At 41.6% G+C, this 24063-nt stretch overlaps 2 protein-coding genes across 7 annotated transcripts in view; both read right to left on the bottom strand.

Annotated features, from left to right (window-relative positions):
* The window catches only part of LOC122410138 (uncharacterized), a 135377-nt gene extending 134348 nt beyond the window's left edge, over positions 1-1029 (bottom strand). For both annotated transcript variants that reach the window (XM_043418204.1, XM_043418205.1), the window contains exon 1: positions 987-1029. The gene's annotated coding sequence lies outside the window, so the exon portion shown is untranslated. The remainder of the gene's footprint in view (positions 1-986) is intronic.
* Positions 1030-22668: 21639 nt separating this feature from the next.
* Nepl16 (Neprilysin-like 16) overlaps positions 22669-24063 on the bottom strand; it is a 76495-nt gene continuing 75100 nt past the window's right edge. For all 5 annotated transcript variants that reach the window (XM_043418210.1, XM_043418211.1, XM_043418209.1 and 2 more), the window contains one exon: positions 22669-23984. The gene's annotated coding sequence lies outside the window, so the exon portion shown is untranslated. The remainder of the gene's footprint in view (positions 23985-24063) is intronic.

Genomic DNA, 24063 nt, shown 5'->3' with positions numbered 1-24063 from the left:
TTATTATACGAATAAAATGTTTAGATATAATGGCTTCTGATGAATCGTAGCAAAAAATCGTCCGCTGCGCCACACTCGGATGCTTCATACGCCACAGACTCTGATTGCACAAAGTATATTCGAAGTTCCCCAAGAAATCAGCGAGTTCTCTGTTTCTCCCTTGGCCCTGCTTCCCCTCCCATCTGTGTTGATTCGCTGACTTTTTTCCCCTGGGAACCGTTCGCGATCCCGGTGCATCTGTCTCGCGGTAGCAGAAAACGAGCCGATCGGAGGCTGAGTAAAAAAAAGAAGACGGGAGGAGCGCGATCGAGTCGCATTCGAGCGCCGCGCCGGAGATGGAAATGATAAGGCGAAAAGGCGATGACGAAAAGAGATAGAAGAGTGAATGAAGCGGTCGAGTCAAAAAGAGAAAAAATAATAAAACCGAAACAATATAAAAGCGGCTAAATAAGCAGAAGAAGACTAAGAAGAAGATGTGAATTGAAAGAAAGAGAATCGGAGAAGAGAATAACGTCGAACGGAGTTGGAGTTAATGGAGTCGAGGAATACGATGCTGGGGAACGAAATAAGAGTAGAGAATAATTGACACAATGGAGCAGATCGTGAAGACGGCAAAGGAGAAGCTGAAGAATAAGTGAAAATAGTGGAGAAGAAAATCAAGCTGCCAATGCCAAAAACAGCACTGAAAAAAATGCCGAAAACGATGATGGCAGCTGAAGAGACCAAAGGAGCAAAATAGATCCTGAGAAACACAATGAACACGACCAACGAGAAGGCAAATGAGGAGACGAAGTCAGCACAGAATAAAAGGCATAAACTGACGAAGAGAATTTGGAGTAAGATGAAACGTTGGAAATAGAGAGTGGAGCGTTGAGAAAAATGCCGAAGAATAATAGTAAACCGAATAATACAAATTGTAAAGAATCCTGATGATTCCGTCGCTAGGAAACGTGACAGGGAATGCCGTCTGGCAAGTCGGAGCTCACCTCCACTGTATTTAATAATACACACACGCCGCTTCCATACACGCTAAAGCCTGGCACACGTTATATTACTGCTTTACGAGCTGTGTTCCCCTCGACTTAAAACACACACGGCTATTCCGTTGGGCCACGCGGTCGCGAACCGTATACGTCGGGGCCCTCCGAGATACTGAAGCCTTCGAGAGATTCCAAGACTCGCAGACTGAGAACCCCGAGCCGAGGCCTCTCTCGCTCTTTTCTGGTCTCTCGGTGAGGCCCCCCGAAGAACGGGGCAACCGGAGCCGAGCGTCGGGCACTATAGAACCCACATAAACATGGATAGGGCTACACTCGTACGTATACGTAGGTACACGCTTGGATATAGGCATAAATGCGTACATATTGTCGACTACTTAGCGCTTGGGGACCCCACGTGGGTCTGGTACGGGCCGCGTGCGCTCTCGCTCTTTATTTTTAAAGAGAAATTAGTTATCTCTCTCTCTTTCTTTCCTCCTCTCTGACTCCTCTCGCGTGCATCGTTGAATCGGTTTTTATAGGCACAACCCAACTCTGGTTTCTGACCCGCACCCATGGAGACTTACGTACTCGTGACAAGAAATTCAGTTATCTGCGGTGGCTCACAAAACCTTGAGTAATCGATGAAAATTTTCATCTCTCGTAAAACGCACTAACCGAAAGAATTTCAGTTCTCTAAATCGTTGCCCACACAGCAAATACTAAAGTGTTGTCGAAGCTTCTTGAGCTTTTGTGGCTTTGGTGGAAAGTTTGAGAGCCGACAATAAGGAGATTCTTATCGATCCAATGTTTTGTCTGAAGCGAGTGTAACGCCTCTCGCCTACGTTTCTCATGGAAAAAATCCAACGTCTTTCAAGGTACCATTAGATCAGGAGATTGAAAAACGTTGCTACAGCTCGATGGAGGAACTAATTGATCGAAAAATATGATTTCTTGCTTCCTGCGTGGGAAAATGGGGCAGTAGATCTCCGCTCTCCGCACGATTATTGTACCACGAACGAAAGGTGAAAATAAACGTTCAATTAATAGAAATTTCCTGGTTCGTAGAAATCATCTTCAAAAGCAGAGAGCAAGATAAATACTCCGCACGTCAAAATTTCTTTTTTGTTAAATAAGAAAAAATCGTTTCAAATCGTCTTCGGCTACTGAGGAGCAATATTTTTCTGCCGAATTTCCTTTTCGACTTACGAAGCTTATTATTTCTGAAGCAACTTTCGGATTAACAGCACTAAAAAATATTCCAAGCAGGTTGATTAATTCGGCTAGATTAGCGGGGTGAGAGCGTGTTAGATGTATTTTGGATGTTGTGAATGGGGGCTTTGGTGGGTCTCTGTAACCAGTTTTCCCACTCGAAAACGTCTGTTCCAGAGAGACCTTTATGGGAGATTACAAGCGTCTCTGCTTCCACTCGGTCAGCCACGCCTCCCAGTAATTTCGAATCTGTTGAGGCGCATAGGCATTTTAAGAATCGAGTTTTCATTCCGACTAGAAAACTCATAATTACTATTACTATATACCATGCCACGAGAATCACGTGGAAAGACTATCTCGATTAATTTATATTTTGTAGATTAACCGGTACATCGAAGTGCTTTTCACTTTACACAGTAGAAAATCAGGCTATATTTCTCCTGGAAAATTTGAAACACGTTTCTGTTTGATGCGCTTCCAACTCCGAAAGAAAGACTTCACAAAATCGCTTTCAAAAATATTCGTCATCTTTCCAAAAGATTTTCGACGACGAGGCAACCACTTTCTCAATCAATTTCAACCGAATTGTAACACTTAAATGATCGCCTTAAAAATTATAGTGAACAAAAACAGCCAAACGAATTGAGAAGCTTCTTCCAAAAAATTCGTCATCCCGATCCACAGTATTTTAAAAATTTACAATTTTCACGACCTTCCTGTTCTCACTTTTCGCATTTACATTCCATCTTTATTATTAATTTTACATATATTATAGTCCACAGAGCGCGAGAGAAATATTAGAGTTTTTCAAGCTGTATGGAAAGGAAAAATACTGATTGGAGGCACGAGAACAGGAAAGTTTGTCGACTTACCGAGGTACACGACACAATTCCGGAAGATAGAGGACGAAAGACCGTTCGTATATTAGAGGGTAGGGGTAATCAAGAACACCATCTCTCTCGGCTCTATAGCAAATAGAACGAGAAGAAACAAGAGAAGCTAGCTCGAGATACAAACTACATTATACATAGATATTCCTCCGCGTGAGTATATGTTTATACATTCGTGTACGTACGTATAGGATGTGGATGAGAAAATGTAACGACCAGTAATCCCGTTCTCCTATCTTTCTATCGTGGAGAAGCGATGGAGCGCCACCAACATCCCAATTCAAGCTTTTCATTCAGAGCGAGGCTCGAGAAAAAATCGATCACTTCTTTTTCTTAGGAGATATAATGGGAAAGGGGAGGGAGTAATGAAAAGGTACTTGGATTATCGATGGAAAGATGAAAAAAAGGATACTCGCAAACCTCTACTCTCGACTCTTATCAAAACATTAATGGTAGTCAGTTTTTTATGCGAGAAGTTAACGAACTGACGTGTGAACAAGATTTATGGTTATGACCTGCGAGCTGCGAGCTAGATGAATTTTTCCAGATTATGCAACGTGAAATGAGGCCACCTTAATTTTTCGCATGTGATTCGATCAGCCAAGAATATGAGAAGCTGATCTCGATTTGTTTCGTTCCGGAGAATTCTCGTATGCGGCAGTCGTCAAAATAAGTCGCAACGCACAAGGGCTTGTGGAGAGAGCTCTGAACAATAAACATTCGAGGGCTCGTGCATCGGAATAACCGGAGTGAAAAAAAGGATCATTTTGGTCCTAAAGACGAGACGAAACTAGAGACTGCCTGAGGAAACAAACTCGCGCCGTAAATCGTCGGGGTTTCCTGACTTTTGGTCCATACGGATCTCAATGCGCGTACCAGAAACTCACTCCTTTCAAGTGTGAGCGCCTGTTCTACCGGATGTTATTAAGAAGAACGATCTTCCTTGGGTAGTCTCAACGCCGAAGATCGAAATAGAGCAAAGGAAAATTACTACGAGATGAAAAAAAACGTTTGACGATGATCCGGCGTTCGAACACGCCCAAAGGGCTCACTTTTTCTCCCTTTTTCCAAAACCTTCCAGCCGATTGTATCGCGACAGAAGTCCGACATGTCGAAGCGCACCGAGGACAGGATGATGAAATCAAATGGAAATCGAGGCGTACGTAAATTCCCTAGAACACCGACGAGGCTTAATTTCTTGCCATTTTGTGTTTTGCCTCGATTATAATCCCTCAGCCTGCGAAGCAAAGTCTCAATCCCTCTAGTGTAGACAATCTGTACGCAAGAGATCGAAGAGAGAAGTTCATCCTAAAGGCGGCGGGGTGGCTCTCGTTCGATCGCTCCTCGAGTATACCAACTCGTCCGCAGTATCCACACGGGAAAGCCTCCTTTCGAGACTAAGTCACGTTCGAATGATAAATACCGGTGAGATACAACACCGCGGCGTGCAAGGATACTGCACGTACAGAAACCCAAGATATTATATCTATAAGGTACGAAGTATACATTCGTTCCTGTATCGCTAGTCTTGCCTCGTTGCGCTAAGCTTTTACGCGAAAATGAGCCCCGCCAAGAGTTATACTCATTCGAGGAGTACCATCAGCGCAGACAGAAAATTTCCTATACGATATAAACTCCTTCCAAAACTTTCGAAGCATACTCGTGTATGTGTATTTATTTTTAATTTCTCTCGCTAAAGAAAACTGATGTTCGTAATTTATAAGATAAAATTACGAACATTTGGATGATCAATATTTATTTGCTTTATTTGTTTATTGCTTGAGTCAACGGAGCAAGTTCCATTGAAAATGTATCTCATTAGTGCACGATGATTCTGTCAATAAAATTAAGAAATCGAAATGATTTGTTGGTTTTGATAAATAAGTTTAACAATGACTGGGTTCTTGAGAATGAAATTAAAAAGTAATTAAGCCCGAGCGAAATTCCAGGATACAAAAGGTACGAAGGACCCGTTACCGCAGGTACGAACGGAGCCATAAAATGTCGTTTACTACTGCTAAGTATACCTCTCGTCGTTAGAAATGATTTTTCTTACGAGTCCAATGGTTAACCGCGATGCTAATGTGAGTATATTTTGAAATTTGAATTGTGTTTTAAGCACCCAATTGGTAAATTATCGCCTCGGGCAGCTTGATAGTTGAAAAAAATAGCGGATAATAGGGAGCATTTAGTGGGGCGAGCATTGTGTTTTTGGATAGAAAGCCTCATAGATGGATACGCGTCATCCGAGTTGAGCTGCGGGATCAGAGTCGCGAATGCAATGTGTTATCGGGGAAGCTTCACCACCGTACGTCGGAGAAGCACATCTGGTGTCGAAAGTGCGGAGGAGGAACGGGGTACGTTGCTTATGGGTTTTGCTCCACATCGCTCGGTCACAATGGTGATTAAGGGAACAAAAGCTGCGCACCGTGAATATCCGCGCCAGCCACACTGCTCTTATACTTACCCATTGTATATCGCCAGCAAACCCATTCTCCGATCCCTCCCTCCGCGGTTTAAATACAGGACTTCGTTTATGGAATGCCCGTGCTTTTTATGAAGTCGTGACAATGAGACTCCTGGGACTCACCATGGGCTGATGAAGTCACCGGCACAGCAAATACTTACCGTCGCCTCTCTGTTTGGAAACAAGAGAGATCACGGAGCTCAAGGGAACTATCGTTCGTACGCAGCCTCAAAAGAACTTTCAATGCGCGGTCGTTTTTTTCGAAGGGAAGACAAAAAACGTTTAAGGCCCCACGCGGTTCCGGTTTTTCCCCCATAACTTATCGAATTCCATTGCACGCGCTATGGAGACCGAAAGTTTCTTGTGTTAGCAGGATATCCTGCCGGCCAGACGAACCGCTCGTTTAAAAAGCAAGCCCTTGCGCAATGACCCCTTAACATCAGCCCGAAAAACTGGGAATGAAGGAATAAACTTCAATCATAAAGTATCAATGATCCCATTCGCTTTTTCTCTGTAATTGTTAAAAAAAATAATCCTCCAATGACAGCAAACTTGTTCTCAAGTAAATCATGAATATTCCAACTATTTTGAGCGGCGATGCACGTCACAGAGTCACCTGAGAATGACTGATAGGAAGCTGCGAAAGTGTCCTGACCTCGATACCTCTCAGCAGTGACTAGGCCAACAGTTTAAAGTGGCCGTTTGTGGCATATTGAACAGTGTGTGCGTCCCTGCACACATACATCGCAATCACATCAGCCGAGGTCGTCGTTCAACGCGCGAACAAATACCTCTCACAATCGACGTACAAACCGAAACAACGAGACCGGGAAACAGGCAAGACCAGGAGAACTTGAATCAGCCTGGGTGAAAGGACCTTTCTGTCGTATACGCTACGATAAGCCAGTATTCAGCTGGGACAACTGGTAACGACACTTGCGTAACTCATTCACCGTGTATCAGCCAGCAGGTGTTTGAACATTGCTAGTATACGCTCATATCGCCGAGTTGGATTCTCGGGCACAGCTACGCCACTCGATTTATCGAAAGGACTACGCAACTCAGCCTTAAGGGCATACTTTATGCCTGAACATACGTTCCCAGGCACAAAGTGTACTCTCCCAGAATAATGATACTTATGACATCTAAAAAAACTTTACGTCACTCGTTCCAAATGCCATTTGCGTTGAGAATTAATCGAAAAAATGATCAAAAGCCCTTAAACATTTATTCGGATTTGATGTGATGATGGAAACGATGGGAACTCGAAATTTATGCAGAGCTTTGGATGACTGATTTCAGTTGTTACGAGGCTCTATATTCTATGACAGATCGTAAAGACATTCAACAGTTCACAGACAAAAGAACGCAGGGGATGAAGTTTTTTTATGTCCCGTTACTTCTGGTTGTTCTCCTAGTTGTACTTTCTCCGAGATACTTTTTACAAGCTTTTTATCTTCTGCAATAAAGGCATTGTCAGGGCATAAGATGGGCTACTGTTCATTGAACTGTCCCACATTTATGCATGTTTCCTCAGGAGCGAGGAAGATTTCGTTTCTCACGTACATCTCTCGAGCGAAGTTGAAAGCAGAGATGAAAATTCGACAAGTTTTTGGGGGATCCGAAGACTTTTTTCCATTGTTCTCGATGTGCTAGTTCTGCATGGGATCGTGAAAAAATGAATTTTCATTCGACGTAAGTTTGCAGTGTTCCCACGAAGAATCATTGTCGTATGATCCCGTTGATGGCAATTGATGGAAAAATCATTTTGAGCAACCCAAAGGCTTTAAACCATCAGAAATATTGAATTAAAAATAGTATGGCAGGCCCACCAATCGGCTGAGCGAGGTTCCGAAAAACTATCCTTTGCTTCAGCAATTCAGCGACGAATCTTTATCCGTCACGAAGAAAGGGGGAAAGATTTTCTCGCCTCTTTCATTCAAACCTTACTTAAACCTTTTCTTTGAAAACCTATTCAAAGACAACTCGATCATCTAAAATATTCTCACATGTGGACCGTTTCACATGTGTCGAAGAGTGAAATAAAAAGGCATATTCTGTCTGCATTCACATTTATTTATACACGAAATAACACGTGGCTTTTTTCAATTCGTTTTGCATTTTCTTGTACTTTTTCAACCTCCATTTTATCGAACACGCTAATCGTGTCCATTTTCTACGCGCACATCACTCGGCGCTCTTAATTTATTATAAAGTCTCATTCAACGTCCATCTTGTGTCACATTCGAATCACGTCGGACATGGATACAAATATAGAAGAACACAGGCAAAATATCTGAATTTTCGTCAGGAACGAAAGCCTTTTCGAGCCTCTACTTCGAGACGTTGGCCCCTTTGTAGCCCGAGACAACGTTTAATCGATTTTTCCTTGATAGCGTCACTCAACGTGGTTATCACGTATCACGCTTTCGTACTCTCAATCCTACCTTCGCTCCTTTTGGATTTTGCAAAGATTCTTGAGACTTTTTCAATTCGTTTATCACGTATCTTGTGTCTTCGGCCTCGAGCTTCGAATTTCTGCTGTCACCGTACGTATTTACAGATATCAATTGCGGATAACTTGATTTTTCGTTTATCAAACACATCTGTAACGACCAAAATCGAATAAAACGCTCGTTTATTGTTGGCTTTCTATTTATTACGTTGACGCGGTAAAAAATCCTTTACCGTCGACTCGGTCGAACAACACTGATGTTGGGATGACGATCGCCACGATCTTCTGCAGTAATTGCAACACACCACGATCGGATAAGTCAGGAAAAAAAGCAAGTTCAGAAAGAACTCGAGTTTCCTGCAACGATTGAATAATCATAATTTCGCAAGCTTTTATTTTTCGTAAATTCATCGTTTTTCTTTTCTATTCAAGCCTCATTTAATATTCCAGAATGAGTTTTTCATCCGTACCTCGTGCATATTCTAACCGTCCTTTGACCAGTGTCAGGGTGCACCGGAACACCATTTTCGTCGGTAACCACACACCTACATCGTAGTTCTGGCTCCAGATATCTCTGAATTATCGAGTTTTCGAGAAGGCTCTCGAGACCCCACCGCATAATCGGTGGCACGAATAGTCCTATGAACCATTTTAAGAAACCTGCCAAAAAACGTGACATTTTTCAACTCACATTTTCGTGGTATCTCATTCGTGTTACTTTATCTCGAAATCCGTGATCGAGTTCAGACTTTCAGAACAAAAATTCAATTTTTCAATTTTATATTACAAACAGAAGATGAAAAATGAACGAATCGGTTGAATTCGCTGCGATAGCTGATATCAAATTCACCTAGAAGAAGAAGCAGTAGAACGAGAAGAGTGCAGAGCATGATTATTTCCTTAATGGTATTCATTAAAAACGAGTTTTCTGTAGTGACGACAGGCAACGGTCCTTGAAAGCCGGCCGCGTGGTAATGTTCCAATGACATTGGTTCACATCCAATGCCGCCGACGCTCCCGATGCAGGCGCACAGACAGTGCCAAACGCAGAAGCATCGATCCATTTTCTGTACTCTTATCCTACGCATTGCTACGAGCTCGCCTCGATGGTTCACTATCTCCACTGAGAAGAAAAACGAGAGAATAATTATCGCAGTAAATGTTTTTTCTTAAATAAAAAAAAAAAAAAAAAAAAAAAAAAAAAAAGGATTTAGCATCGCAGATTTAAGTACGCAATTATAATTTTTCCACCTGTACAATGAAAACCATTCAGCAATAATTTCCCATAAAGATCCAACGTCACTCGTTGATCATGCTGAGGCGGTATTACTTGCAATGCTCCTCTGGCTTTGGTCCACGAAACGGGAAGGCCACTAGGACAATCGGTTATTCTTGGCTGGTAAGGCGAAGATGCAAGACCCATGTTGCTTATCACCACGGTAACCACTGTATGCTCCAACGATGTACTATCCACGTAGACCTCGGTCACTCGACCGGAAGATCTGCGGAAATAGTTGTCTATGTGTATGCCAACTGAATTCCCATGTTCTTGTTTCCGAGCGAACTATTCGGTTCGCTGTAAGCTCGAAAGCTTGCCGCACACGCTCGGCTTCGAGTACAGTTGAACGGGAGAACAAATCGTATATATTCGTGAGAATTTCAATACTTTTTTCCTTCTCGATCCTCAAAGACGGAGCACGTGTACGAGGAGTAAAGAGCATTTCATATTTATCGGGGCAGGTTACGATGGTCAAAATACTTAGAGGAAAATGGCACGAAACCCAGGGGCCTACGGACGTGATAATTATTCATTCCCAGCTCATCGAATCAGTTGAAATTTCATGGAGTTAATGTTTGAGAAAAAAGAAGAATTTTCGTTGGATTTCAATAGCGTGGTCTCCAGTAGCATTGAATATCGAAATGCCCATGATGCCATATCGAATGACTAACCCAACTCTGACAATGGCATTGTAGTCACTTCTAACTTCAATATCGATTGCTGAAACATGAGCCGAGTGGTACTCCAGACCCAGATACTGTTGACTTCCGGTACCACTGACGTTGTATTTTATGGGATTGGTCGGTACGGTAGCGAAGTTGCTCAAGAAGTAACAACCCGGTCTGCCAGAATTTCGAGCTTTCTAGAGAAACGTCATTATTCAAGATTTACAATGGAAATTCTTAGCACACTCGCCGATACTGTCCATTCACTTCAATGATGAATTATATTTGTTGATAATCTGACGAAATTTTACCATATCGTGTCTCCAATATGCCAAGGGTTGGTTTTTCAAGCATGTGCCCTTTGGACGTCCACAGCGATCTTTCTGCTTTGCGAATGCGGCAAAGCCCACGCCAGCCTTGTCACATTCTTCGCCATTTTTGCTCAATGAATTCGATTGAACTACCAAATATTCGCCTGGACCTGTTTGCATCGCGAAAATATTTTGAATTGTCGAAATACTCGGAAAAGTTGAGAAGGAGAATCGATGGGTGAGTATGGCATCAAAGTCCCTCTGTAGCATCGTTTAAATTTAGCGCAACTACGAGAAAAATCACTAAAACTCGATTTTGTGTATTCCTTCACAGTCATTGGAGTACCTCGAACAGTCGAATATTGCGCAGCTTTATTAGGAGCCACTGGGGATGGTACGAGGAGTCTCTGCGTCGATGGATCTAAATTCAGAGCTCTGTTCTGAGGCTCCGTTTTAGCCCCGCTATACGTGAAGACAATCGTTGGTTGTTCGTCCCTCTGATGTCTCGTGAAAGTCCCCATTCTCACCATGGTGCCTTGTGTGAGATCATCCCAGTGGGTCGTACCATCAGGAAGGCTGTGTTTTTCATAAAGTTGAAGATACACGGTGTGTTCCATTATCGGATTTTCCAACTCGTACGTGGAATACCTAGAAATTATTAACATGGATTCGTATATGAAGACATTGTAAAATGATTTTGTGTCTAGGGACGAGATAAAAAAGAAAAAGTAGGAATAATAAATAAATAAATACGAAGAGAGTGTACATCGATATTCGATTTCATGAAAAATGATAAAATTCTTACCACAAGTCACTGAAGCGCAGACAATGTGCAGATTCCAAATATTTGACAGGGTTGACATTGGGAGGGTGGCGACGATCCATGCAATCCTGTCCACCACGAGTTTGTGTACCACCAGGATTAATCTGCCGTTTATTTCTTCCCGATTTCTTCGGTGTTTTTCGTGTCGAGCTTCTCGCTTTTTTCTTCTTTTTCTTTTTGTTTTGGTGTTCTCTATGTTTCTTATCTCTTTTCTTTTCTTCATAGGAAGCAGGTAATCTTCGTACTTTTCGACGTTTCAATGGGAAGCAACGATTCGCCCGTTTCCTGGCTTTGAACAGCTCCATTTGTCGCTGATAAAAGTTCGATTCTAAAATAGCGGGTCGTTTTTCGCTCAGACTCATTAGTTGTCTTTTAAAAGGCCACCAGTTTTTCCGTCGATTCTCCAACTTCGAATGGCCTCTACTCTTTTTTCTTTGCTTCTTTTTTCTCCGTCTTTTCTTCTTTCTACGCCGCCTCTTTTTTTTTCTCTGTCGTCGCTTCTCCCTCGTAATACCCTTGGCCATGGCGAAGTCTGAGTTTCCAGCGTCCATGCTACTTGATACATCGCTCGGTAATTTCGATCGGGCGACCGAACGATTTGGATCGACCTTGGGCATCGATGACATCGCTTTTCTCTTGTTCACGGATTTGTAGACTTCATTTTCTGATCTTCCAAAGTCCCTCGTATCGTGATCCTCTCGAGCGCCGATTTTCACATCACGAACTCGCTCGCCAATTTCATTTTCAACATTTCTCAAAACCACTTTCTTTTCTGGTCCGCTCCCTTGTTCAGGCTCACTGTTTACCATGGTCTCAATATTTCTCGGCAAATTCACGAATCTCGGCGATACAATATCGTGAATATTTTCTATAGAAAGTTTTGAGTAAGGATCGCTTTTTGAGTTTGAATGGAGATTAATTTGCGGCTTATTTTTATCTGCTGGAAAAATTTCGCTTTCCTCTGCCGTGTCCAATGGTCTCGAAGTTGTATTTAACAACGGATCATTCTCGTTAAATAAAAAGCTTTGATCCGGTCTACCCTGAAGCGAACTCGAAACATGAGCCGAGAATTTGCATCCTGATCCAGGCCGGTGATTCTTCTCGTCTGAACTCAAAGAAATCGTAGTAGGAATAGTTTTCACAGTCGTTGGTACATTACTCTGGCTCGAATGTATCTTTTTGCATGAAACCTCATGAGTTTCGCTAATGACTGCTTCCGGTTGTGTACTCGCTTCTGGCTCTTCGGATATTCTGTACGCATTATCACAAGGCTCTTGCGGAAGGATTATGAGCTGTTCTAATTTCACGATCGATTTATCATTTTTCTTCGGAAGACCAACCTCTTCGTCTCCGTGAACGATTCGATGAATTTCCTTTATGAATTCAAAGATAGCCTGCATATTTTTAGTTTGAATCTCTTTTCTCAAATCTGCGTTGCTTCCGGAACCTGCTTTGCTCGTCGGATGGTTTACATCATCGCCGGGAGAATCAGGTTTGACGGTTTTCAAATACGATTCAGAAAGTCCTTCAATCCTTCTGCTTTTGTCGATTACGAAAAGAGGCTCTTCCCGATTTTCCATGCTATTTTCATCCTCCAATTCCCCTTCATCATCAACCTTTCGTGTGTAATTATCAACGCCTTCAGAAGCCTTTTCAATTGAAAGTTCTGTCTTATCTTCTTTGCTGTTGGCAGGCCGATGACGAGCTTTGAAATGAAATAATGGAACGTCGTCACTAGGGTAATCATAACTGAGATCCGAATTTTGGGAACCTCCGCTGTATCTCTTCGCTTGACTCTCCCCTGGTGAGCTCGTATGAAAACTGTACAGTCTCTGAGGCCCGATACTTGTTTCCACGAAGTCCGGTTTGTTCTCATCGACGAATTCTTTTTCTTTCCATGGTAAACCAGCTGGTGCGATTTTTCCAGGTTTTACCGTACTTCCTGGTATCATATCGTCAACATTTCTTGGAAATTGTGAATCTGCGAAACGGCTTCCTTCATCATTTAGACGATTTTCGGACCCCTGATTTGACCCCGATAAGGCAGACACTGGCTGTACGAACTCTAGTGGAACTGTTTCCAATACTTCAATTCCTCGAACGTCAGATTTATCACGATCAACCGTATCGGCAGAGAGAACCCCAACATCTATCGGATCATAGTTCTGTCCCGATTTGTAGGTATTTACATCTCCAAGATGACGATGGGCATCATCATCTGCTTTCGAATTCCGAATATTTCTCCTGGCGTATGATCCATCGTAATCTCGTTCGATGGACCTTCTCGCATATTGTGGATCCGTTTCTCGTTTCCTTCTGACAATGGGCACTGGGTTATTGTTGAAGAGATTAGGGAGGACATCGAGGTCCGGAGAATTCGACGCATTCGTGTTGTTGGGGGATTTGGCAGACTCGTTGGTCGCCGATTGATCAATCTCATTTGTCTTTGGTAAACCGAGGGACGCGTCAAAACTTATTGGCATCGGTTGGCTGTTGTTTTCACCCTTCGAATGGATTTTACCATTCGATGAAATCGCTGAGTCTCGGCCATCTTTTTCTGCAGATGGCTCTGCACGGGCAGTGGCATTGGACGCTTCTCTTTTACGAACGAAATTTAATCGAAAAATTGTCGAACGATCTTCATTCTCGTGGGAATCATCCAGCACAGAGTTCCGCGTCGAATAGTTGGAGTATTGCATCAACCTTCTTCTCGCCATGTAAATTTTTCGCTTCGGTTTTTTGGTATCTTTTTTATCTTCCAAATCCCATTTTTTCCTATTATGGACGATGCGTTGGGTGATATTCTTAATATATTTGTCTACATTGTGAATATGTAATTTTTTGAGCGCCGATCGATCGTTATTGGAAACTTCTTGAAGCCACGATTCGGTAGTATTTTTGAAGTTCAGTAGTATCGAGTCGTTGTCATGCAGTATTTTGTCCATTACATTATTCCACTTCGAATTGAATTTGACGATATCATCCTTGTTCGTAAAATCTTCATTTTTACCTACACTTTCGTCATCCTCGAATGTTTGTTCCTCTTCGCAGTCATCGTTGGATTCATGCAGCCTGGAGACAGACATCAATTTTCTCCTTGATCTGACTCCCAACTTTTCATTTATTTTGCGTTGAGTTTTTTTCTTTCTCGATCTACGGCGACGTTTATACAAATCCTGAGTATTTATTTTTCTTGCCTCGTGGTGACTCTTTTTTTCCTTAATATTTTTTTTCTTATTCATTTCACGCATCTTTTTGTCAGCCAGTAAGCTTTGCTTCAAGATCGATATTATGTTAAAAGGGTTATTTTTCATCCCTGTGAAATTGCGAAAATTGCTTATGTTTTTCGAATGATTCTCCGGTCGAGAAGCAGAAAGTGTATCAATATTCGATCGAGGTGTTGACTGAAAAGCTTTCACTCGATGCAATAATCCGTTTCTTGGGTCACACGGCGGCAGTATTCGTCCCGTAGATTCTTTTTCTTCCAAACAATTATCTTCTATCGTTGTTCTTTTAGTGTTCTCAGAGTGGGGACACAGCGTTGTTATTTCAACTCTTTCGAGTGGCGTTGATACATTTTTGCTTTCGGGTCTGATTGTCGTAACACGGTCCGGTTCTGGTGTATCAGGTACTGGCGTTGCTTCCGCTATTTCCTCCTGTTGACAGTTGCTCCGTGTCTCTGTTACTTCAGGCTGTTGATCACACTGGGTTGGAACTGGTTGCACATCTACATTTGGTGAATGAGTTTTTTTATTTGGTCCTCTAGTTGGTAAATGAAAATGCTCTTTCATTGGAGAATGTGATGCTGAATGTTGTTTTACAATTGGCGTATGTTTCGTTGAACTAGACTCTGCATCGGGTGAGCACGAGGTTGGATGTAGTTCTACAATTGGTGGGCGTGTCGTTGGATTTGCTTCTTCATGAGATAAGCACGAAGTTTGATGGGGTTCAACAATTGGTGGGCGAGTCGTTGGGTTCTGTTCTTCATCAGGTAAACACGAAGTCGGATGTGGTTCAACAATTGGTGGGCGAGTCGTTGGGTTCTGTTCTTCATCAGATGAACACGAAGTCGGATGTGGTTCAACAATTGGTGGGCGAGTCGTTGGGTTCTGTTCTTCATCAGATGAACACGAAGTCGGATGTGGTTCAACAATTGGTGGACGAGTCGTTGGGTTCTGTTCTTCATCAGATGAACACGAAGTCGGATGTGGTTCAACAATTGGTGGGCGAGTCGTTGGGTTCGGTTCTCCATCAGGTGAACACGAAGTCGGATGTGGTTCAACAATTGGTGGGCGTATCGTTGGATTCGGTTCTTCCTCAGGTAAGCACGAAGTTGGATGTGGTTCAACAATTGGTGGGCGAGTCGTTGGATTCGGTTCTTCCTCAGGTAAGCACGAAGTTGCATGTGGTTCAACAATTGGTGGACGAGTCGTTGGATTCGGTTCTTCATCAGATGAGCACGAGGTTGGATGTGATTCGACAATTGGTGGACGTGTTATTGGATTCGGTTCTTCATCAGATGAGCATGAGGTTGAATGTGGTTCGACAATTGGTGGGCGTGTCGTTGGATTCGGCTCCGCATCAGGTGAGCACGAAGTAGGATGTGGTTCCACAGTTGGTCGATGTGTCACCGGATTCGGCCTTGCATGAGGTGAGCTTGGGGTAGGATGGGGTTTCTTAATTGGTGCTGGTCTCAATGAATTATGAATAGATGGCGGATAGTCCTTACTCTTTATGGAATTGGATAAGATAATATCGTGAGTAGTTGTTCCATGTTCGTGCTTTTCAGCTGTTATTTTGTTCGTACAACCGGAGCTGTCCCGTGGCTCCTGTGGCAAAACGTCCTGGCGCCAATTCAAATATTCCTTTAGCACATCCGCGTGTTTTTTAAGCTTCAACATTTCCATCTTTTCTTTCCACCCCTCCGAAGGTTCCAAGTCTTCTGTCATTTTTTCGGGCACCAAAGTATCAAGGCTTCTCTTAGCATCGGTAATAACGTTATCACCGCTTTCTTCCTCCGCATCCTTCTTGTCCATTCCTTTTTCCTCCGCATCTTCATAATCGTAAAAAATCAAAGCTTCTCTCTCCTTTTTATTCGCCTGTACGATATCATCCTTATGGTTTTCATTGCTCGCCACCGTGTCGTCATTCTGCTCTAAATCCTCCAGCTCAGATATCGCTTTAATATCGCTTGATCTCGGATAAAATGACTGGAACTTTCGGGATAGAAAGTTCTGTGATGTTCTTCGAGATCTTTTGGTGATCATTGCGAGCTGCGGATTTTCTAACAATTCCTTCGTTTCGAGTTTTTTGTTAGAATTTAGTGATGAATCGAGCACCGTGCTCTTAACATTCAAATCGGAGTAAGGACGCTCTTCTGAAGTAATTGGAGCCTTGATTAATTTTTCAGGATCATTTGATGAGTCTTGGATTCTCTGGTTAACTATTTCTCGTGAAGCTTGTTGTCTGTCGCTCCAAAGTTCTTTATCGTTCCTTCGAATAGCTCCGGATGGTCCTGATATTTTCAAACGAGTGTTGCTGTTACCGCGTCTCTGAATCAGAGGCGAGACGTCGACAGGAATCTCAGTCATTTCGGCACTGTCATTACCGTTTCGAACCATCGTTTCCTCCTGATTTACTGGTCTATCATATCCTTCATTTTTTCCCCCAGATTTTTCGATAACGACAGCATTTTTATTGAGATTGGTGAGTTTTGCCACTAATGGTTCGTTATTATTGTTCTTATTATTATCATCATCATCTTTGTGCGATAAAGCATAATGTCGATGAAAACTTTTATCCAGACTTTTTGAAATTTCCTGACGACCCTCCGCTGACGGGTAAGATGGAGCAGTATCTTTTACCAGAATCAAAAGTTCATGCGTCTTTTTATTCTCTGATTGTCCACCAAGAATTGGAATAACAAATTGCGGAGTGTCAGTGCTGTCGCAATATGATTGTTTGACAAATGTTTTGCCAAGCATAGGGCGCTGAACATATTCTTTAAATAATATAGGAGTCGTAGAAATCATTTCTTCATCTAATGGAGGAGTTTCCGTCTCTCTAATCGAATCTTCGTCTCTCTCGGCTGACGGCAATTTCATACTGACCCTTTGCACTTCGTTTTCGATTTTCCGATCTCCCTCAACGTTTCCCCGATTCAATGACGTTTGTGTTTCTTTCAGTCGTATGAGCGAGGAATTCAAGATTCCTTGCTCCCGTAATTCATTATTCCTATTTTTAGGCACAGAAATTAAGGGAGCACGATTTTCACCGCTCTCGTCACTACTCGACGATTCTCGATTCTCCATCAAACTAATGATTCTCCTTGTGACCATTTGTGCTCCTTCCAAAGGAATTTTAACGCTAATTTCAGTCGGGATTTTGGTTTCACTTGTGATAAGATGTTCAGATTGTTTGTTGGTTGAATCCATCGAACGATGAATCGGTGGATCAGCACGATGCAGTTGAGTAGATTTTTCCAAAGCTTCTGGTACTTCACTATACTCGTCATCAGCCTTGAATGAATTCAGGACTTTGTCAACTTTCCTTATTACCGGTTTACCATTATTTTGATAGAATTTCTCAATTCTCGATTTATAAATAGCATGACTGTTGTCATTTTTGGATGGCAAACGATTATCATCCAAATTTCGAGACAGTTTTGTTTTCGCAGAAGCGAAATTTCGGCGAATCATTGAATCATGCTCATGTTTAACCTCATCGTTTTCATGAGAAATTACGCTATATTTTCTCATAAGCGCTTCGTCTTTTTCAAACATATTTTCGCTTTTTGGTTTAGCCGTAATGATCTGTCGAGCGTTGCCAGCAGCTTTAAGGACCTCAGAAATTCCTTTGAATTCATCGTCGATTTTTTTATCCGTATGTTTTTGCTGATCATCTTCGTTTCGGAAAAATCGATCGTCCTCGACAATAGAACGGTGAGACCGAGGGACACTCGAAGAACGTTTCGATTTTTTTGCTGCCGCAATCTCAACGTTTTCGGATTTCAAATGATCCAGTGAAGATGAACGTGCAGATTTAACTTCATCAGATTGTGATTCTGGACGAGTCAGTTCGTCAGCACGACTATCCGATGCTCCTCGATTGTAGTGTGTTCCCAAATGTATTTGAACCGGTTTTTCTCCAGCGATGATTACATTCGATCGATCATCACGAATTTCATGGTTTTTCACAGCTCCGTTGACCCTTTTCCCTTCAATTCCGTCTTTATTTCCAAATTCAATTTTCCCCTCGTAATTCTCACTGAAGCTCCTGCCACCACCTCCCATCTCGTATTGCTTGCCTTCTTCGTACGTGAGCCAATTTCCCAACTGATTTCTCAACGAAGCACTCGACACGATTGCATCGTTCTTTGTGCGATTTCCACTGGAAAAACTTGACGACGAATCTGGCGAGTTTTCTGCACGACTGGCTAGTCCATCGAAACTCCTCGTAAAATCGTTCTCATCGCGTTGACCCATTGGACGAGGCCATCTCGATTTCGGTGTGAAACTTGCGTTATTTTTTACCGCAGCGGTAACCGATCTTTCCGATGCCATCGGTCGTCCTTCGTTTTTAAAAATCAACCGATTATCGACTGATAGTAAATTTTTCAGAGGTTGGAAATTCCCGCTTTCAGAAAATACGATGTTTGCCAGAAGATCACCAACGCTTCCATCAAATTTCGCATTTGGACTCAAAGCCATTTCTGTCGTCGGATGTGAACAATTTCTAACCTCTTGAATGTGCGTTTCCAAGGAACAATGGGTTTTTCCACCAGCAGGAAAGACTTTGTCACTCGAAAGTTTTTGCCACAAGATCACAGGTGTTTCAAAATGTGTTGTAACTCCTGTTGAAACTATCCTATTTTCCAAGAGTTCAAAAGGTCTCGAAAGAATATCAATACTTGCATTATTTATTCCTAATTTATTGTCTGTTTCCCATGTAAAACCTACGTCGATGATTGGCGTTGAGTTAAGGCCATAAATCGGCTCGGTCACTCGCGAATTTTCTTTATTACTTGAGGTTGAAATTGAATAACGATTATCACTGTCACTTTTCGGAAAAAGTTTCTTCTCGAGACTTTCAATTTTACGAAAATTTCCTTCGTTATTCACGGTTAATCTTTGATCGGGAAACTTATCGTGCCCTCGAGTCAGACTTTCCTCTTTATTGAGTCCCTTTCCATTGCTTCTCGGATCTTTTTTTTCTTCCTCCTTCATAATACGCGATATACGAAAGTTTTTGTAATCTTCCTCCAACTTAGTCAATTGATCGATTAAATTTATTGGCGATCTACGTTTCGATATGCCACCTCCGTCATTGGGGCGACGCTTAGGAATTGTGGCTTTATCAGCCATTTTCGTATCTCGATTAGCGTCTCCGAAATCCACAGGATTTTTTTTAAACGGCCGTGATTCGGTTTCTTTTTTACTCCTAATACCATTCGATTTCGAGTTTAAAGATTTTTCAATGCTTTCATTAGTGTTCATAGACTTCTTCAAATCCATAAGGTCTTTCTCGTCCGTGTACGAATCTTTCGAAACGTCCGATAAATTTTCTCCGTCTATGCTCGGAAACGCGAACCCTTTTTTTTCCCGTGAATACGAGAAAATGTCGAGAAAACTTTTTTTCACAGTTTGACCACTTTCATCGGGTCTCATAAGTTTTTCCTTGGCCCTGGCAAAAAAGCTCGGCGCCGATATCGGAACAGACTCGTTACAATTCGAACTTTCCTTTCGTTGATTTACTTCCGGGTCGCAGGAGCAACAAAAACCCTGTTCATATATTGAAAAAAATTATTTTTCCAAACTATTCGAAAGGCGGATGAGTGTTTCGAGTACTTTGGTATCTCACTTGACTGTACGGTATCGGATTGTCCTCGAAATACATTTGGCCGCACGTAGGGTTTTTCGAAGAGTCATCGCAACCCTTGTAATTAGCCTGCTTATTGTTGATCACTTCTTCGGTCGCCTCCGCGTTCACCACCTCATTACGATCATGAAATACATCATTCTCGGTTGTCGATAACGAAAATTACGGAAAACGTTGCTTGTGAAAACTTTGCACATCGATCGTCGATAAAATCATTTTTCCCAAAGCAACCGTTGATAAACCCCAGAAATATGTACTGCCAGTAAAAAATTTCCACGTATTTCAACACGATCAACGGTCATTAATCCCTCTACCTAGTTCATCTATTTTATCGACAATCGATAAGCGATTCGTACCAACTGTCGAATTTTCTATTTCTTACCCCCTGGAACTTTAGACCGTAGAGCTGTAAGACAGGTTCCTGACGTACTTTTACCACAAATGGATTGAGCAGTCGGGCTTTGTGCATCGTGACAGGATCGAGCACATGATCAACAACGATGAATTGTTCCTGAGTCTTGGTCTGAAAATGATTTTCGTCATTCGAATTAACAGTTTCTCATTTTTATTTTTTCTAGAAGTACGAACGTCTTCAGATTTTTCTATTTGCACATCGCAGGTTTGTGAGACCCAATTTACTCAAAAATACTCTGATCTTTGGCTCGATCTTTCGAAATGGCATATCCCAAATTTTGTAATTTTTTTTTTTTTTTTTTCATCATTTCGTATTGAATCTCTCAGATCTGACAGCGTGCTTCTAGTACAGGTTAGTAATCGTTTCGTACCCTGCCAATGTTGTTGAATTTCATTGTAATAACGAGCTTTCGTCGACAGTTGTGAACTTCGGAGTGACGATTTGGTTCGTCCCTGTCGAATCCATGAAAATCTAGAATTTCCTGACTTCTTCCCGCCGTTATATTGTAGATGTCACAGTTGATGAGGATGTTATCTCTGCTTTTGCGTGCGGATTAAAAAAATTCATTTGAGCTGGCCAAATAGAGGAACGGTGAGGGTATTATAAATAATCGATCACCCTTTTCAGACTCTGGACAAATTGATATCAATATTCTATCGCAAACGTCCGATAACCGTGCACTAATTGGATGACGTAGGTCAAACCTTGAAATAGCACCGAGCATGGTCCATTAGGGGATTAAGTCATGGATTACAAAATCACAATCGATCAAAGTTGCATTATTAAGATATACTCGAGGAATTTCGGAGATGAGGGAACAAATTTGCACTGGTACGGTCAAACTCATTAACAAATGGAATAAACTTTCGAACAATTGATAAAAAGTGCTTCGAGACGAATTTTTGTATTCGGAGAAACAGTATTTCCATATTTCGAAAGGTTGAAGTCAAAAGTTGAAAGAAAAACGAGTCGGAACAACGAGGCTATTGAAGGGGGAAATAAAAAGTCTCACGTCTCTTCTTCGGTCTTCGGACATCGGAGGAGAATGGCTCGCACTTCGATGGACGGTTCTTGGCCAACCGGTGAGCTTTCGTCCGGCGATCTCTCAAATCTATGAGACTCGAAATTTTTCTGATTTTCATCAAATTCGTATGCATTGTCGGGCCAGTCCATGCCACAATCGGGGTTTCTCGAGGGATGAAAACGCGAAGCGTACTCGAATTCCGATACGTATGGCGCGAATAAGGTGTTTGCCATGACGGGACAAAGATTGTGATATCCGAAGACCAGAATCTAAGACCAAATCGTAAAAATTGTTCGGATCAATGAAAATAAGGAAAACTAAATACTCCATCAGTTCGAATGTTTTTTTCATTGCTCGTTTTTTCAACGGTCATGAAACACGATTGGAAAATAAAATAACTTGATCATGATTGATGGACTCTAGTGTGATCCAGGAAATTCCGGCCCTTCAATATTTTTCGTTTGCAGAACCAAAAAAAAAGTTTGTTACACGGTGTACCTGCAACACTATCCAAAGGACGTGAGAGAGAAGGCTGTAGCCCGTTGACATGTTAAGTCATCTGACAGGACATCACAGCCAGCCGTCCGGGTCATTTCAATTGATGTATATTCCCAATCGAGGCTGGGCCGTGCAATCGCAACACAGAGACACGCATACGGATCGATAGACTGATGGATGGGCTTAAAAAATCGTGAATAAAGTAATATAACAGTAAATACTTCGTGTACAGCAAATCGAAAAGTAATCGTGATCCGATTGACAGTTGGCAAGATCGTGTGATATGGAGACGCTTCGTCTCCCCGTCGTCAATGTCCGTTTTCGATCTCGTGAATCGCGTCACTATAAAATCTTTTGTTCCCACCGTATTTATCAAATCTCGATAAGATTCTTAAGCGGAAAGAATAAAAAACACAACGGTTTGAAGCACTGGAAAAAAAACCTCAACCGATTCTCAGTTCACATGACAGCAGCGCTTTTGATGATATTCGCATGTTTTTTTTTTCTATTTCTTTTTCATTCCGGAAGTATGAAGATTGGCTTTAAAGAAAATCGATCATTTCAGGCGGAAAGTTGTCAGTCATCTATGAAAAAATCAAACCAGAGCTTTACAAACGAAATTTCATTTCAACAGAGCAAATCATTCTTCGTCTTTTGGCATAATCAAATTTCTGCAACGTACTCAAAAGTAATGAATTTTTTTTTTTTTTCAAATCGCGTACGATAATATTGGGATTGAGGAATAGGGAGAATTCGAAATTCATTTTATTCCGGATTTTTGTATAAATCATATTTATTTTGCAATAAGAGTCGTATGCTCAGCGGTGTACATTTACAATGGTGATTTAAACGATTTTATCTACTTTATGCTTTCGATTCGATCAAGACGGATCCGTCCTCCTCATCGTTGAATTTTAATCTTCCTTCTTCTTCTTCTTCTTATGGAATTTATTGAAAAATTTGAAACCCGCCAAATGGATCGGAGACACTTGTAGCATGTGATTGAGCCGATTGGTTAATTATATTCGTCTGATCGATCGAACGCGTTGACGATCAGGACGGATCCTTCGAATTGCGCAATTGCCGAAGAATTATCACAGTTCGCGATTGTTTGCTTTCAACACTAATCACTACGGAATAACGCTCGTCGATAAACCATAGAGAAGAGACGAAATTAAAAACACATTTTTGTTTTTGCATTTGTTTGTTTTTGTTTTTTGTTTTTTTTTTTTGTTTTTTGTTTTTCTACGTACACTAATTTGCAACTCGAACAACAAATATAAGAATTTTTATTATTGCGAATCGTCCATTTTTGTGTGCCTTTACTAGCCACTTGATCATTTTTTTCTGTTCTTATTCCATCTTTGTGTGAAACTAATGACGAAATATTATGCTACGATTTTGCGAAAAATAACTTTATTCAAGCTTCCCTAAACCCATTTAACTTTTTCGTTTATTCTTATTTATCTTAAAACGTTTTTTTTTATTGCTCTTCGGTCTATACACTCTTCGTTCATTTTTTTTTTTTACTTTTTCATCTATCGTATCTCATTTGAGTATACATTCCACATGGTTTCGTATCATTGTCCGTCATATCGGATCAATCATTTTTATTCTAATATTTTCGTTCAAAGCTTCTTCTTCAATAAAAGAATCCAAAGGATGAACGGTCTCCGCTTGGTTATCTCAAATCTTTAAAATTTCGTTCCTTCACATTTGCCCTTAGAACAACGGGCGATCGATAAACGCGTTTGAAAATTCTCACCGTCACGAACGTCGATTAGACTCTGAAAACACTATAACAAAGCTTATTTTCTCGATCTATCACCGCGACCCATCATTTTTATATCGTCGCACGACCGGCGCACGAGATCCATTTTCGTCGCACTCCGAATCTACAAGAGATTCCCCGGCATAGGAAACATATATTTTTATCAATTTATTCTTTTATATCTTTCTCTCTTATTCTCTCATTTTCCTCTCTCTCTCTCTCTCTCTCTCTCGCTCTTTGTCTTCCGTTTTCTCCTTGCGTCCTCTTCTATGAACTTGCTCTTCGTTCGCGCGCAATTCCCTCGTTTTTTTCGAGTGTACCTGAGAAAAGATTGAATTTTACGTTTGTTTTGTCGCATACACGTGACCGTCTTCGCTTAACAATAATTTCAAGGATTCA

Source organism: Venturia canescens, chromosome 4 (assembly GCF_019457755.1).
Source record: "Venturia canescens isolate UGA chromosome 4, ASM1945775v1, whole genome shotgun sequence".
NCBI classification, from domain to species: domain Eukaryota; kingdom Metazoa; phylum Arthropoda; class Insecta; order Hymenoptera; family Ichneumonidae; genus Venturia; species Venturia canescens.
Note: the sequence above shows the minus strand (reverse complement) of the source record. Positions and strands in the feature narration are given on the sequence as shown.